The sequence below is a fragment of the Protopterus annectens genome, chromosome 1.part0 (genome assembly GCF_019279795.1).
Source record: "Protopterus annectens isolate FY-2018-M chromosome 1.part0, PAN1.0, whole genome shotgun sequence".
Classification (NCBI taxonomy): Eukaryota; Metazoa; Chordata; order Ceratodontiformes; family Protopteridae; genus Protopterus; species Protopterus annectens.
In genome coordinates, this window is record NC_056725.1 from 1,084,117,995 (window position 1) to 1,084,135,494 (window position 17,500).

Consider the following 17,500-nt stretch of genomic DNA (forward strand, 5'->3'; position numbering starts at 1 on the left):
TCATCTCTATCACTCTTTCTTTCTATCCCATAAGTTATTTATCCTTGGACACTTAAAAAATGCATGCTCTACTATTTTATCTAATTGACACTTGTCATATAATCTTTCTTTCAATGTTTAATTTGCAATAGACATTTTATTGCAACTTATTTAAAACTAATGGCCATATAAAGTATTGTTTTCATGTATATCAGAAAATATCTTCATCTTCTGCCTTTATATTATTATAATTAATCAAATCCCCCTTTTCTTAAGTCATATAACACATCTATCAATGTGGTTAAGCTATGAATTCCAAATGTTCTGCTCACTAGGTTGAATATGGTGAAGGTAAGAGTCAGCTGTCTATCAGGTGCTAGAGTCCGACACATAACACATGCACTCAGGTCACTCCACAACAAGTACAAGTATGACTGTCATTGTCCATGTGGGTGTGAATGACCTGAGATGCACCTCCCTGGACTACATGAAAAGAGACATGGTGGAGCTCTTGGATTATGTGGCTCAGGTAGGTATGACCCTAGCCCTGAGCAGCATCCTACCATTACCCAGAATGATACTGCAGTACAAACAGAAAATGATTGACTTCAACAATTGGCTAAGTTTCTAGAATCATTCTAAGGGGATCCAGTACCTGTCTGCTTGGGATGACATGATTGAAAGACCTTGATGCTTTGCCAGAGATGGCCTACATCTGTCACCTCTGGGTTTCCAGTTACTGGCTGAGGCTCTTGCCACTCCTGTAGTGCCTTTTTTAGGTGGTGTTCCAAAGACCAAATCATCACTCTAACAGCTATAAATAAATGCAGTCTGAGGATCATGCTGCTCAACACTACAAGTCTAATTCTCAAGATGCACTCGCTCGAAGCACTCCTCAAAATGGAGAACATTGACATTTGTGCTGTAATAGAGACCTGGTTTAAAGCAGCAGAAAGCACTCCTGAGCTACCAGGCTATAACTCATTCCACACCTTTTGCCCCAGAACATGGACTGAAGCTTTAAAGGTGGTGGTGTCTCCATATTCATAAAGGATATGCACACCTCCAGACTAGCAGCCTAGCATAATGCATCTGAAATACTCCAGGTAAAACTAACATTGTGTAAGACGGCAATTCAGGTCATAGCCTGCTATAGGTTGCCAACCATGTCCCAAGGCCCTCACTCCACATTCCTAAGCACCCTGGAAACTATTAAGATCCAACCCAACACTCTCATACTAGGTGAGTTCAATTACTCCTCCATCAACTGGGAAAACTACTCATACACCAATGCACTGGCCCAACACTTCCTGGAATTCATCAGTTGCAATGCCCTGGACCAGCCCATTCTTACCCCTGCTAGAGGAGGCAAACCATGGTTAACCATTGCTCTACACCAATAGTCAATTCCTCCCTGGTTAGATCCCATCACAAACTAATCACCAAGGAAATCCACATCTCACCCACACCCCCCGCAAAGGTATCCACCATGAAAGTTTTCTCCAAAGCTGACTTTGGACTCCTAAAAACAGATGTGTCTAACTTCACAGCACCCATGCCAATGGAAAATAGATGCATAACTGCCGAATCATACACCAATGCACCGTACGAACACATACATAAATGCATGGAACTAGCCATACCCAACAGAACCAAGACGGTCTCCTCCAAAAAAGGAAGCCAATCTGGTGGCCCCCTGCTATTAATAAACTCTACAACAGAAGGAAAAAAAACTGTTGCAGAAAAAGGTGAAGTCCCCAGACCGGAAAAATTCCCTTATTAGCCTCAACAAAAAGTTGAGATCCCTCAAAGACACTAAAAACAATCACAATGCCTTCTACAGTTCTTTCAAGAATCTCCACAGCAATACCCAGATTTGCTCTGATTTACTGCACAATGGTACCTCCTATACTGAGCCAACAGATATTGCCAACATGCTGGCAGACAGATTCAATGACAACTTTACCCCCCCCCCCCAAAAGACCAATCTCAATACCGGGAGAATGCCAGGCACCCATCATTACTGCAGCACAGGTTAAAGTTGCATTGTCCAAGGCCAAGAATACAGCTTCCTTTGGACTCAGTAGTATCCCCGGCTGTGTTCTACATGAATTACAAAGTGAACTGGCACCACATCTGTGTGCCCTGTTCACTCACGGCCTCACTTCAGGCTTTGTCCCTTCTGAATGGCGCACTGCGACAGTCATCCCTCTGCATAAAGGAGGAGTGACTACAGACCCTGGAAATTATCACACCATTAGCCTGACAAGTCTGATATGTAAGGCAATGGAGCATATCATCATGGGCCTAATTAACAAGGATACAAGGAATCTCCAAACTCTAGATCCCACACAATTGGTTTTGTGAAAGGTAGATTATGCCTGCTCAACCTGGTTGACTTCTTTGAGTCAGTCAGAGCTATGGATGAAGGTAAGGCAGTTCATACAGCCTACCTCAATCTGGCCAAGGCCTTTGATACCATTCTTCACTCAGAAATTATTGATAAACTCACCAAACTAGGCAACAACCCCTATATCTTTAGATGGGTTGCAAATTGGCTCACATATAGAACCCACAGTGTGAAAGTAGCAGACTCCAAATCAGACTACTGACCAGTCATGAGTAGAGTTTCACAGGGATCAGTCCTGGATCCTCTCCTGTTTGGCAACTACTTCTCAGAAGTCCAGGCCAACACGTAGGGACACTGGCTGACCAGGTTCACAGATGACTGCAAGCTGGGGAGCCATTATTAACTCCCCAAGTGATGCAGACATCCTACATAAAGGGCTCACTGAGACAATGACTGGTGTAGAAACCATGGCCTTAAGTTTAATGCCAAAAAATGTGTCATCATCCCCTTAGGGAAAAACTTAGTTCCCACTAATTACCACATTGATGGGAGCCCACTGAACACTGAAGGCATTATAAGAGATCTCGGGACACAGGTTGGCAGCAACCGCTTGTTCAACCACCACATTGCCACTGTGGTCAGAAAGTCCTATGTGGCACATCTCATTACCAAGGGTTTTGCATCCGGAAAGAAAGAGGTCATCATTTCTCTCGAATCTTCCCTCATTAGACAAATCAGAGTATAATGCCCCATTTGGCATGTACCTCACTAGACACCTGCAACAGCTGGAGAGGCCACAAAAGGTACCTCAGGAAGAGGATCCTAGGCCTTAAACACATGTCCTACATGGACAGACTCAAAAAACTCAAGCTATTCTCTGTCTCATATCATCTATTAAGAGGTGATTTCTGCTTGACTTACAAAGCCATGTCTGTCCCAGCTCTGTTAGAAATGCTACATCTAAAGAAATCCCAATCCCTCTACACCACACACTCCAGAGACCTCAACCTCATTACCACAAACAACAGAACATACTGGAGGGACATTTTCATAACCCAAAGACTGCCCATGCTCTGGAATAGACTTCCCATACAAGTCAAGCAGAGCACCTCACTGGCCCTCTACAAGAGAAATCTTGATGAGTGGATGGAAAATAGAAAGTTCACTTTGGGGATCACTTCAGTGGCTATACTTGATAGAAACACTGGGAACTAACATCTGGCGGCATAATGCCAGGGCACTTCTATGGGCAAGGCTTGTAAAGGCTCCAGGGCCATTAGCCTAGTACATACCAACTAACCTTTTAACCTAGATATCCACAGAATTATTTGTAACATTTGTTTTCAATTTTCTATGGAAAAGCAAATGCATTTCCTAAGTAACTGAATTACCTCACCATCACTGTATTAATCAAATATGCCAGTTTTGTAAACATTAGCTTAAATGTTTGCAATCACTTCACCACTCCCTTAACTTCTCCCATGTCTATTAATATCCTTTATTCTTTTCCTGAAGCCTTATTTAACCCTGTACAGCTTAAACATAATTCTAATTGTTTGACTAATTCAACCAAGGAAGCTAACATTAGCATTCATTCATTGGTTTATATGAATTCTTAGCCCAGCTATATTGCATTTAATGAGGCTTGTGTGGTGTCTCTACTTCAAGACCAGAAGGCTGAGCTCAGTGTGCATATGCTGAAATAAGGTACAACTGGTGTTTTGGCTTCATTTCAAAGTGACAAACAAGGGGACTACTTTATTTCTCGCATGCTTATTGTCATTTGTTGATTTCTGCTGCATTTAGTAGCAAGTAAACAGTGTTTGCTTATTTTATTTCATTTTGCTAGAAAGTTACAGTGTTGTATTTCTAATGTTGCCTCCCTGGTACATTCAATAAATTACAATTTAGTTACTCCTAAGGCAAAGCTTTGTTCAAGTGAGTTGCAGTCTGACACATAGTAGAGATTTTTCTGTGTGTGGGTTGGCGGGGGGGGGGGGGGGGAGCTGCAGCTTTGGCCAGGAAGTCCTTGAGGCTCTCCAGGATTTGGGGCACATTACCATGAGTCTTATTACGAAAAGTGGTTTAAAAGTGCAGAAAATATTCCCTCTATACCAGGGTTTTTTGCTTACCACATGTTTAATCTGGAGTGGAACTTCACTGGAGTACAATATTTGTTAAAGACCACATTATATTGATGCAGATTCCTACAGTCCCACAAATGAATTCATTGAGATGCATCTCACTCTAAAGAAAATCAAGGATTATAGCATGACACCAGATACCTTCAATGACCCCCAAAATCATGTTTGATTCCCAAATATACAGGGTGAACTTCAAATACACAGAAATACTATAATAACAGGTGACTTTAACTACCAATCAATAAAATGGAAGACCTACACCTCAAATGTAGAGTACACTCAAAAATTAATTAATTTCATAAATAAGAATTTCCTAGAACAAATAGTCAAATAACCCACTACAGAGAAAATATTCTCAACCTCGTCCTTATAAATATAGCAAGTATATTTACTGTTCCACTGGTATTCCTTCCTCGATTAAGTCAGACAACAAACTGGTAACTTTCTCCATTAAAATCCCCAGATGAAGAGATACAAATATTGCAATATTTAAATATTTCAAATGTACTAACCTCCTACAAATCTGTCATTAAGTCTCCAAATTCAAGTAAATCTATTTTATTTTTTTTTATTTATTTAACATTTGTTGACTGGGAAAGTCCGACCAGGTTCCACAGATCCTGTTTTTAGCGGAGGCCCGGGAAGAAATGTTCCAGATGCATGTCTTTAGAATGTGGGAGGAAACCGGAGTACCCGGAGGAAACCCACGCAAACGCAGGGAGAACATGGAAATTCCACACAGAAGGCACCCTAGCCGAGAATCGAACCAGAGAACCTCTTGCTGTGAGGCGACAGCATTAACCGCTGCACCACTATCATACCCAAAATGGTGACAGAACCAGTAGTTATGTACTAAGTTCTCTGACCACTTAAGAAACTGTATTTTCTTACTAGAAATAAACAAAATGCAAAGTTTCAGATAAAATCAGCCTGGTGGTCCACATGCATAGTTAAGCAATACAATAAAAGAAAAAAGCTTCTTAGTATATACAGCAACATTAAGAGCCCACATGCCAAAGACAATGTTAACATGTTATCTAATGTACTGAAGAATGCCATAAGGAAAGTAAAGGTACCTTTCCATAAACTTAGGATGGCATAAGAGTAATTACAAATCCTTCTTTACTTACATGAGGAAGTTAAGAAAATAAAACACTCTCAATTGCTCTGAGCTTATTTAAATGTCTCCACCTATTTAGATCTAGTGATTATCGAAAATATATTAGCAAACAAATTCAGAGCAAATCTAACACTGTGACACCTATAAAAAACTCATATATTCCTGGGATTTCAACCCACTTGCTTAATGGTACTTTCCAAAACAAAAATAATATGTTCTCCAATGGCCTGATAATGTACCAGCTGTCTGCTGAACAGACCTAAATATTAAGTGAAGGACCCACTCCTAAAGCTATTTAATTTGAGTTTAGCCACTGGCTTTTTTCCCAAGGTATGGTGCACAGAAGCTGTCATGCCGCTTCATTAGGGTGGTTCCACCACAGATCCCAAAAACTACAGATGCATCAACCTGGTAAGCCTCACTTGCAAGGTGATGGAATGGGTTATAACTTCCCTGATAAACTACAATATCAAAAATATTATAAGACCTGATGTCCAGCAGTATGGATTTTTTTAAGTGTAGGTCCTATCTAACGAATATGGTAATTTTTTTGAGAAGATAACACAAGCTGTGGACAGTCATCCCACTCTCTGTACATCGTATCTCATCCTTGTCAAGGCATTTGATACTTTACCACATAGCAAATTAAATGCTTCCCAAATGTATACCTTTGTGGCTAGTTGGACACCAAATTGTCTGAGAGATAATACCCACACAGTGAGGGTTGCAGTTGTGTCATCAGATAAAATGAATGTAATCAGTGGTTTCTCTCAAGGGACTGTGCTAGGGGCTCTGCTATTCAGCATATACTTCTCAGATCTCCAAATAAAAAAGAGGATCCCTGGTTAACCAAGTTTGCAGATGAATGTAAACTGCGCATCATACTCAAATTCCCTTCTGGCACGCAGAAGCTACAACCTGAACTTAAATAGAAAGGGGCTAAAATAAAGGCATCCTCATGACATTGTCAGATATTAGTAACAAGTGTTCATTATTGATTTTGATAAATTATCCCTCCATCTAGAATTCTAGATCATAGTGTAGACAACACCCCACTCCAATATGAAAATGATGTGAGAGAGACTGGAACATGTGTAGATAATGACATCACTTCTGATCATCATCTTGCAACAGTGGTTAGGAAATCCTTCTGTCTGGTATAGTTGATCTCAAAGGGCATTTTATCTAGATCCAAAGAAGTCCTCACCCTCTATATTCCATTAGGATCAGGCACGTTGTTGAATACAATTGCCCTTTTTGGATTTATCTTACTATAAGGCAGTAGGAGAAACCCAAAAATGTCCTAACAAGATAGATTATGGGCCTAAGAGAACTGAGTTACCATGAAACGGTAGAGGACTTGTTCCTGTATTCATTGTCCTATAGACTCCATGGGGGTGATCTCTGCCTTGCTTACTTGATCATTAAGGATCCAGCAGTACAAGACCACTTAAATCTCTGGAAAATCAAATAGTCCAGTTTGCACAAGGACAAGAGATTTGAACAAATCATGGTGGAGAAATATACTTGCCATGCAAAGACTTTCCCTTACTGTACAAAATTTCTGCTCCATAACTCGCAATGTGATATACTAGCTTTCTTTAAAAAGCAGTTACATGACTAGATGGGTATTTACAAATCCAGCTGTATCATGATGGGCTTATGGTGGTTACCTGTAAGGTGCAAATAGAAACATGAACCATTTGCCTTGTATTTTCTATGATACTATTATTCGGTTAACCACATGTCTCTGTATATTACCAAAGGTATTTTTGTAACAAAATTGTTCTTCCTTTAATTTATTAGTCACATCCCCCTAAGCCACATTCATTAAAAAAGAATATGTTATGCTACCCATTGGACAGCCTTGTCTATTGCGCCTATCCACATTTTTTCTCTTTACTTATCTGTTTTCTATAACCTTAACAAAATTATTACTACATGTACTTTACAAGAACTGTTTTGTTTTGCTTTGTATGTCTTATACCTCTACTACCTTATATGCCTGTATTTTTACACCAATATCTAATACGATGGTTATATCACATCCTACTAATCTAACCATTTCTTTTATAATTACCATCTCTTTTACCTGTTTATTCTTTATTTCACAAACCATGTGTATCTATACAAATTTTATGAAAAAAAAATGTAAAACTCTTGTCTGCATAATCCTTATAATAAATTTGCAATCTTTATTATTTATCATTCAAAGTAATTAGTTTCCAGTTTCTTAAATCCAGATCTCCTCTTTCCATACTAATGCTATACACACTTCACAATTTTCTTTGTATCTCAATTCTTTATCTTTCTATATCTTTACTGTTTTCACAAATAGCTCCCTTTAATATATTCTCCATTTTATTTATATTCTATACCATCTGCCCTGTCAAAGATTTTTCCTGAACCTTCTTTAAAATATTTTGTATTGCTTCATTATAAATATTATTTAATAACTGTTACCTTCAATTTTTCTTAATTTTAATATCCTTACTTTTATTTGCCTTCCATTCCATACTCTGATGTCCTTGTGTGTCACTACCCAACTGAGAAATATACTTTTCTACTTCTCTTATTATACTTTCTTGGTCTCTAGCACTATGTCCATTTTGCTTCATTATTTCCTCAAAAAAGATCCTGTCTTTTAATACTCTACTCTAAAAAGGGTGAAGCTTGCTCTTTCTTTTTCTTCAGCTATATATTGCTGTCTGTTCAAAACATTTTCAAGTATTTCCATGCTATAGTTCTCTCTCCCTTAAAACAGATATGTCATTTCCTTGTTCCAATAAAACTGTATATTTTACCACACTGACATAATCATTTTTTTCTTTTGAGTTAAATGCATGTTTTTTCCATTTACAAATAGATGTTCTTGTAGCTTCTTTTTAAATAATATACCATTTTGTCCATGTTTTGTGGAAAGGAATCATTGTGCTGTGTTATTTTCCCCATGTCTCAGTTTTTTTTTTCTTAAGATCTCTTTATTTGTTTTCCTGCCATTTAAACTTTTAATTCCCTTTCCTAATTTTATAAAATTAACATTGACTTCAATTTGTATCCAAGTAACATTAAAATGTGTGAGTTCTGCCATATTACCGACCATGAATTTCTATCAAAGAATCTGAAAATTTAAAAAAGTCAATTTCTAATTTTGTGTTCAGTCAAAGGTATGCAAAATCACATAACCTTTCCATCATGACTTTTCTAATTCTTCATTTTAAATTTGTTATACATATTATATGCAGAATAGTTAACATTCATTGTTTCTGTTGTTCAAGTAACACAACTTTCTTTTTATTGCCCATATAAGCATATAGTGTAATTATTGTATTAGGCATATTCTTATTTCTAATATCTAATGCAGATACCTTCCCCTGGCTTAAAGTAATGTGATTCAGTAATGTAATGTAATGTGTTTGTATTTAACAGCTCAGCGAATTTAGAGTAGACTTCTTTTCCAAGATTCTATGCAGTTTTCTTCTTACAGAGTAATTCAAACTAATTTGGTTTACTTTCTTGAAAACAACAAATACCTAGCAAAAGTATATATGTACATAACATTTCACACCATTAATATAGAAATAATCCTCCACTACCACTTACAATACTGGTGACATTTAATTAAATGATATGTAAATTAGCCATTTCCATTTTATATTCAGCAACAGCCTTATTTTCCTTTACTAGTCTTGAACTTGCTTTCCTACAGAAATCTACTTTCTTTCAGAGAAGAGTAGCAGAAGTTTCCCACCTCACTGCCAAAACTTTGCCTAGTCAGTATGAACACAACCTTGGGCTTTCCTGAAAAGAGGCCATGGGTCCAGTAAGACTAGCCTGGTCAACAAAAGATTAAGTATAAGTGTTGCAGTACATTGCATACGTGTTGTTGCAAAGTGTCACCAGCATAATGGATGTGAGAATGCAAACATGGCATATACAATGAATGTGATACAGGCATTGTTAGTGTTTGGACTACTGGATGTTCAAGTGGGGGGTGCTTTACATTTTGAAGCTCTGTATCTGTTTACCCATGCAGGTCATCTAAATGAGAACTGGGGATGACCCACACACCCCATTAACATACATGACTATGGTCCTTAGTTGCTCTCACAAGAATACCCTTCCACTAGCAACATAGTTTCACCTGTATTAGGGAATTGGTATGCAGACAAGGTAGTTTTGTAGCTTAACCCAGTGTGTTGTTTGAAGTACATAATCCCTCCCCTCTTACAGTTGGAGCTGTAGCAATGCTGCAACTGGCCTTTGAATCCAATGGGTCACTCTGCTGATTCTGACTTTTACACTGGCGTGCATCTTCATTGCATGTCTCCAAAGTGTTGCAGAATTATCCAGTTCCCCTTTTGGAAGTAGAGCTTTGCCAGTCCCTATGGATATAAGCTATCTGAGGATTGGAAAAGCCTAGTTTTACAAGACATGAAGTAACTGGCTGGTGTAGCATGCTAATCCATGCTGAAAGTCTTGTGGAATCCCAAAGCCTCCACACCTAGTTTTATCCAATTTAAGTAGAAGGCCATATGCTTCCATGAAATGTAATGAAGATTTATTTAATACACCAGTACATATTTGGATTGCAGTTTTCCCCAACCCTAACTGGTTGTCTTTGTTTTTGACTTGACATTGAGCATTCAGATGAAAAAAAAAACATGACTTTTCCAAAAAGAACCTGCTTTCAGAATGATCAGTCCAACATGTTTCCTTTTTTCCTCATAGAGTTTATTCAACAGGAAAGTGAAATATATTTTAAATACCCCTCATAGTTTAAATAGATATCTGGGAGTATTCTCAAGAATAAACACAAATCAAAATGCATAACATGCAGTTCTGTTTCTACTGCTTATTTCCATCTTTGTCAGTCAGTGGGAATAAAGTGATAGGTTATAATGGTCTTTACTTCCACTGGAACTGACTTCTCATATTACATGTGATTTTTGAAGCTGTCTAGTACACAGAGAACGTTACTATATGCCCAACATACTAGTAACGAGTATTTTAAGGAAAGAGAAGACAAACGTCCCCTTTTCTGAAGCCAAAATAAATGAGCTTGTGTTGTATAATTTTGTGTACAGATTTTACACTGTCTCTTTGATATTGTGTTTCCCAACATTATTGTCTCTATTTTTCAAACATATGTTTCTGAATAGTGTCTCATATTCCTACTGACGTAAGAAGAATCATGTGCTATTTGGAATTTAAATGTTATGCTAATTAGATGTCCAGATTTTTAGCTGGGTTTTTTTATTTTCCAAGGACCTTTGTTCCTATTTTCAAATATCTACAGATTGAGTTGAATGCAATGGAAAGTTCTGTTAGCCTATCAGGGACCTGTATTATGCAAGCTATCCAAGTATTATTTCTTCATGATATCACTTGCTTAATATTTAAATATTTAATTCATTTAGCAAGCATTTCTATAGTCTTTGTCCTGTTCTTGGCGGTATGTGTACAACAAAGAGATGCAAAAGCTCTGTATTTAATACTGTGTCGATAAAGGGAACACATCTGTTCTGGGTCTTTTTTAGATGCTAAAATCTTGTACTTATTTTAAGAGAAAGGCAAGAAATCATTTAAATATTTTCAGAAGGTAAAAAGCAAGTTATTTTCACTACTGTTGATTCCACTGGTCTTTTTAATGCTATTCCACAAAATTCTTCCAGAGACTGACTTAGTTTCATATGAAGACATCTTTAACGCACATGCAGACAGAGAAAATAAATGTATGTTTACCGTCTCCACTAACATTTGCTCAAACTTTATCCTTTTAACCATATCTGCTTCTAGGAAAAATTTCTTGTCTTGACTTCTCCCTGCCTGTTTTTATGGCTGTCTGCTGTTTACATACATTAGCTGTGCATCTTCCAGACTACAAATACACACAACTGTTGAGAATGGTTCTTAAGAAAAACAGTTTGCGGATTCATTTATAATCAAAATATCTGACAAAACAGAGAAAGAATCATTTGTTTTCTGCTTCCAATCTTTTCATCAAGATTTATTTTGGTTCCAAAACAGGATACAGAATTAATGAACACCATTCGTCCTTGCTTTAAGAAGTGAGCTGAATTTGTTTTTACCTATGTTAGTACATGCTGAATTTGTTTTTACCTATGTTAGTACATGCTGAATTTGTTTTTACCTATGTTAGTACATGCTGAATTTGTTTTTACCTATGTTAGTACATGCTGAATTTGTTTTTACCTATGTTAGTACATGCTGAATTTGTTTTTACCTATGTTAGTACATGCTGAATTTGTTTTTACCTATGTTAGTACATGCTGAATTTGAGCAGTACTTGTTACTTTCCCATCAGGATGGCTATGATTTTAATAATGTAATTGTAGTTAAAATGTACCTTTCAGAGAAATGTTTTCATGATTGCTTGCTGATCAAATTAATGTTGGTATATAACTCAAAAGAATTTTATAGTATGCCTGATATTGCTATTTTTTTACATTTTGGTATATGGAAATGAAAAAGATCTCTATTTTAATACTACTTTTCAGACTGCAGGGTATCATGTTGAAAGAGCTTCAAAAATTCTGTTGAATAATGCTTGCTTATAAAAGCAATAGCCTTCAGAAGGCAGCAGTAGGCATGAATGTTGGCTAGCTTTTTATCTGCAATTGCCTATTTACACTGAGATGGCAACTTAGCTTCCTAAACAATAGACAGAATTGTAGACAGAACACAGAATCCATCACACAAATCATTCAGGATGGGTTTTCAAGTTTAAATGCCTTCAGCATTTCACAAAAGATGTCATAAATCAAGACTTCGCTCGTGTGCTAGAAAAGGCGTAAATCTGGCTGAAAGGGAAACTCATCTGGAAAAAAAACAAACCATTCTTTTAAGAGGCTAGCACTATGACAGAAATTTAGAGTATCTCTTCCAGTACAGCGGAAAAGGCTACACACTACACTGACTGGGCAACTGAAGCATTTTTCTTCTAGCAGACAGCTTTGAAACCTGACTGTTTTACCAAGCAGCTCTGTGGTTAGAAGATGCTTTCTTTGATGATTAAATTCATTTGATTGAAATAACTGCAGGGTGATACAGAGAACAGAAAGCCATATGGGAATTTTGAAGTTGATTTCTACCCAGCAGTTTTTACAACCTTTGTAAAGTTTAACACTGCATAATGAATTCTATTGAGTGTCGGACAAAAGGAAGCCTTTGCTCCAGGCAAGTGACTAGTCATAAAGCAAATATATATCTCTGTTAGTTTAAGTTTGAAATGTATTTTGTTCAAGATTCTTTATACAACACTGTCTGCTTTTTAACCTTAAAATGTGATTATGAAATGCCATAAATTACACTCAAGAAATAATTATATGCTGGCATGAAATTTTATGTAACAACATTTCTTACAGATCGAGTAAAATGCATAAATTAGTATACTCTCTTGAATAAAGCCTCATAGAAATGGGGTAGGTTTATAAAGTAATACTCAAACACTTAATCAAAAAGCATCCAAACTACAAGTGTGTTCCCCTAAGGCTGTTCTTAAACCCTTCAAACTACATAGCATTGCTGTTCTGAAGAAATGCACTGAACTGTTGATTACAATGTTCCCGAACACAGCACATACTGTAAACAAGTCATTCATATAAGCAGATGGCATTAAATAGAACTAGTCATTAATCTTATTCTTTCGGCTTTTCCCATAGTGGTTCAGCTCTCTGCTCGTGATTGGCAGTGGAGTTTTTATCGTGTCGAATTGCCAGCCCGGCGACCAACCTTCCACAGAAGGCACACACACACACTCACTCACGCCTAGGGCCAATTTTAATGCCTGAATAAACTGGTTAGAAAATATACTGTAGTTTATACTGAATTGAGGTATGCCTGAAAATAATTAGTGTATTACTCTATCACAGTGTCACATACTGAATGATAATTCATCATGGTTTCAATGCCTTTTGCCTAATGAATGTTAGTGAGAATATGTTTGGCAGGGTAGAGTAGACCTTACTGTCCACAGAAAGAGTTTACATGTGGGATCCTCATGTGTGCTTATGCAAGTTTAACAGCATACCATCACCAGATTGTAGTGGGTCAGTCTCATAGCCTCCACCCCTTGGCTGTAACTGTTATAGCTCTTGTGAGAGCTGCCCAAAGGTTATCCTCACTAATTGAACAAATCATCTCAGCTGACCCCTCTGAGCTTGGATATGTAGTAGAGGTAGTCTAAAGTCATGTTGGATGGCTTGACATTTCACTCTGTTATGAATCCAACAAGCCTTTGTCATAATTTATTTCCACTACTTGGTCAGTACCCAAAGCTTATGATGATAGGTAAGGGGAAGAAGGAAGAGTCTGATAGAGTGACCACTCCAAACTGCAGCCTACTTCTTGATTTAGCATCACAGTTGAGGACAGATATCACTGTACTGCTGTCACTGCATTGAACTGCTCTTAAATTTGCTGAGGATCTCTCTCTTTGTTTTCTTAACAAAAAACACAGGATGCTTCAGCTCTTCAACCAATGAAACCTGCTTCTCTCTCTCACTGCAGAAAGCAATCTATACTTGTTTTGAAGAAAGTCATGACATCTGATTTGGAGTTTATGATTTTCATCCCATCTGCTCCATATTCACCAGTTAACTTCACCAGTTCATAACAGATATGACAGTCACTTGTGACCAAAAGGCAAACATATGCAGATATGAGAGATAGAACCATCATATCCCTGTACTGTAAAAACTCCATCCTGTTGGTAAAAATAATAATCAGGAAAGTAAACAAGATACACCATAGGCAAACACCTACACTGTACATAAATGTATCCAGCCTAATGCAATGAATAAAGACACAGTGCTCACTTGGCAAGTGGAAGAACACAATGTCACATTATAGCATCCCTGGTACTTTTCTATCTTGTAGCAACTTCCGCAGATATTCCAGGGTGCATGGACAAATACCAACTGCAAGTCAACAAATCACATACAGAGTATATGGATAAACAACTTTGACCCATCCAGTATCCAAGGAAATACAAAAGACTGGATAACTCTTCTCATGTAGGACAGAGTCCAAATTACTCTGCTTGAATCTTAGGTTAAATCCCCAGTTGGATTTTTCTTTCCCGTACCCCAGTATAGGCATTCCTAGGGACCCTTAGAAGTATGATTCCTTCTACTGTTCAAACACATCATCTTGAACCTTGTTTTGAAAATAAGAACTACCTCCTTAGTTTGCCATTGAAAGCTAATGCCCATGTTTTACATCATGCAACACTGAAAAAAAGTGCATTATCTATGACAACCCGATAATATCTATTCCATTCAACATTTCCTGCTCTCTCATCCATTTTTGCAAGTTTAACCTCTCTTTAATTCCCACTTTGTTTTCCAGTAAATGACTGCATCCTGCAAGTTCCTGCTGGCACTGCCTCCTCAGGGAAAAGGAAATCTATATCTGATTCAAGTTTTTTCAACATCTTCTTTTCATCCCCTGCCTTCCAGGTCTGTTACTAACATCAGTCAAATTTGAAGACCCCCAACAACTAACATAGAGTGGAAAGCCTTATTCTTTCACTTGTCAGTTTCCTTCTCCACAAGATGATTTTTAGGTAAGCAATATGGTGAGGAGTTACCACCTTTCTCTGTCTACTTTTTGTCATTCAGTCAACAATGTCTTAAAAGTGGCCCATTCTGACTAGATGTGGCCACTGTCTCTGCATAAACAATAAGTTGTTCTGGTGGTTAGAGATGATCTAATCCCTCACGAAATCTAAAGTTAATCATTCCAAGGCCATCTGCAGTACATGTTTTGATCTTCTAGGACTGTGCAGCCATTGTTTCAGCTATTTAACCCCCATTACCACAAAAAAGTGATCATCTCAATGCTCAGCACTTACTTGATCTGACTGTCCTGAACATATGGCTTCAGGTCTGATGACTTGACTAAACAGTTAATCATTGATCTTTGTCCCACTGTTATCTTGTACCAAGTCTGATGATAAGCTGACCTGTACTTAAACATGGAATCATGTGTTCATTATGAATAACTCCCAAATTATACAGAAATTTCATTTTTTAGTTAACAATTGCTTTTGGGTGGGGGGTTTCTGTCAGTTTTTCACTTTGTATCTGTTGTCCATTAAGCCTACCCCAATAGATATTGGAGACATGCATTACTCCTCCACTGAGAAGATACTAGCATGGGGTGAAAGCTGACAAGAGAAGCCATCATACAGGCAGCTATGGAGATGGCCAGTGCCTTAACCTTCATTATCCACTGTGGATTGCTTTTTTATTTTTTATGCTGTAATCCAACCTTTGACTGATGACATTTGCCTTTGCATCACTGCAAAGGATTGTTACTTCCTATGTGTATATATATATATATATATATATATATATATATATATATATATATATATATATATATATATATATATATATATATGTATATATATACACTTTTTATACTGGTCAATGAGGGCTACCATCACCAGTTTGGTAGTAACAAGTCAACAGCCCATAGTTTTGTGCCTGTCTTTGCAGGCATGTCCCCACTTGCTGGTAGTAAAATGGCAGACTGGGACCGCAACCTTTTCACCAGGAAGAGTGAGCCAGTGTTGCCTGCTCATCTCCATCTTCCCCCTACCTGGATCTTGCAGCACCCAAATTCCTACCCAAATTTGGGTCATCTAGGCCATTGTTAGGAAGTTCTGCCCTAGAACCATGGAGCCAGGTCTTCAAGTTACTATTTTTGTTCAGATCGGCAAACAGTTCTCGTCATTCCTCTTTAAGCATCATGCTCACTCCTGTTGTTTTCACTCAGGTTTCCCAGTAGATCTACAAGGTCAGTAGGCTGTATGGCATCATACATTCTTTGTACTGTATTCTAGAAGGATAAATACTGTAAACAGCTGCTTGTTGCATTTACAGATACAGTAGACAGTGATCACATTTCTGAAACTTCCAGTTGTACTAATGTTGCCTTCTCAGCTACAAGAAAAACTCCAACTGTACAGTATCCAATGTGTGGCTTATGAGTATTCTCATATATGCACAGGGCATCTTCCGAACAGTAGAAACATTACCTTTTACTGAGAAATCTGGTTAAGAATCAATGCTGTGCAAAATACATTTTTGTTTTTATTTGAAAGTAGTCAAACACTAGTTGATAGGGTTCTAGTGGTTCATCCATATCTGGATGATTTTTCATTTGCAAGTCAGATATATCATTGAGATATAGGCAGTGCAGAATCACTGTTGTTGTGAGACAATTGTGCCTTATATTGCAGAATTTCTACACTTCCCACTATTTTATGAATAGGGAGGTAATGTAAAGAGTGTGGCACAGGAGTGACTGCCACATGAGGAAATGCTTATTTTGATGTGCGTGGGAGAGTTCTTTTCTTTGTGAGTTGTCTGAACAGCTGTTTTTTGAGTGATGGCACTTTGATCATTTATAGAGGAAGCTCTACATTAAAGTCTGTCGCACAAGCTTTGGCATCAATCAAACTGGTGAGGAAACATTCTACATCCCAAGCATCTGTTCCCGTTAGGAGTTTCCTTGGTCAGTCATAATCCATCTTGCTTCTCCTTACCACTTGACTGGCATTATAACTGACCCCAACTTTACTCTTCAGCGTGTAGGCCGTGAATCCAAACAATGATACTCATTCATATTTTAACTGCATCAAGCAACTTACAGTTCAGCTTTAATGCAGATCATGTCTGCAGGGTTCAGCTTTTGATTTTCATATGAGGTAAATGGGTACATTAATCACAACCTATATTATGCATGTATGTGGAGATAATTTGGACTTGAGGGCTGTCCTATCCAAATCCAAAACCATTAATAAAATGGCATAATCACAGGTGTCATAGTTTATCGATGCTATCCGATTTGCACATTGTATGCAAGATGGGGGGC

The 17,500-nt window shown here is 37.7% G+C and overlaps 1 protein-coding gene across 2 annotated transcripts in view; it reads right to left on the reverse strand.

The window, feature by feature from the left end:
• Positions 1-17,500, reverse strand: part of GRIK2 (glutamate ionotropic receptor kainate type subunit 2) — a 3,358,677-nt gene that overhangs the window by 1,097,259 nt on the left and 2,243,918 nt on the right. The window lies entirely within an intron of this gene.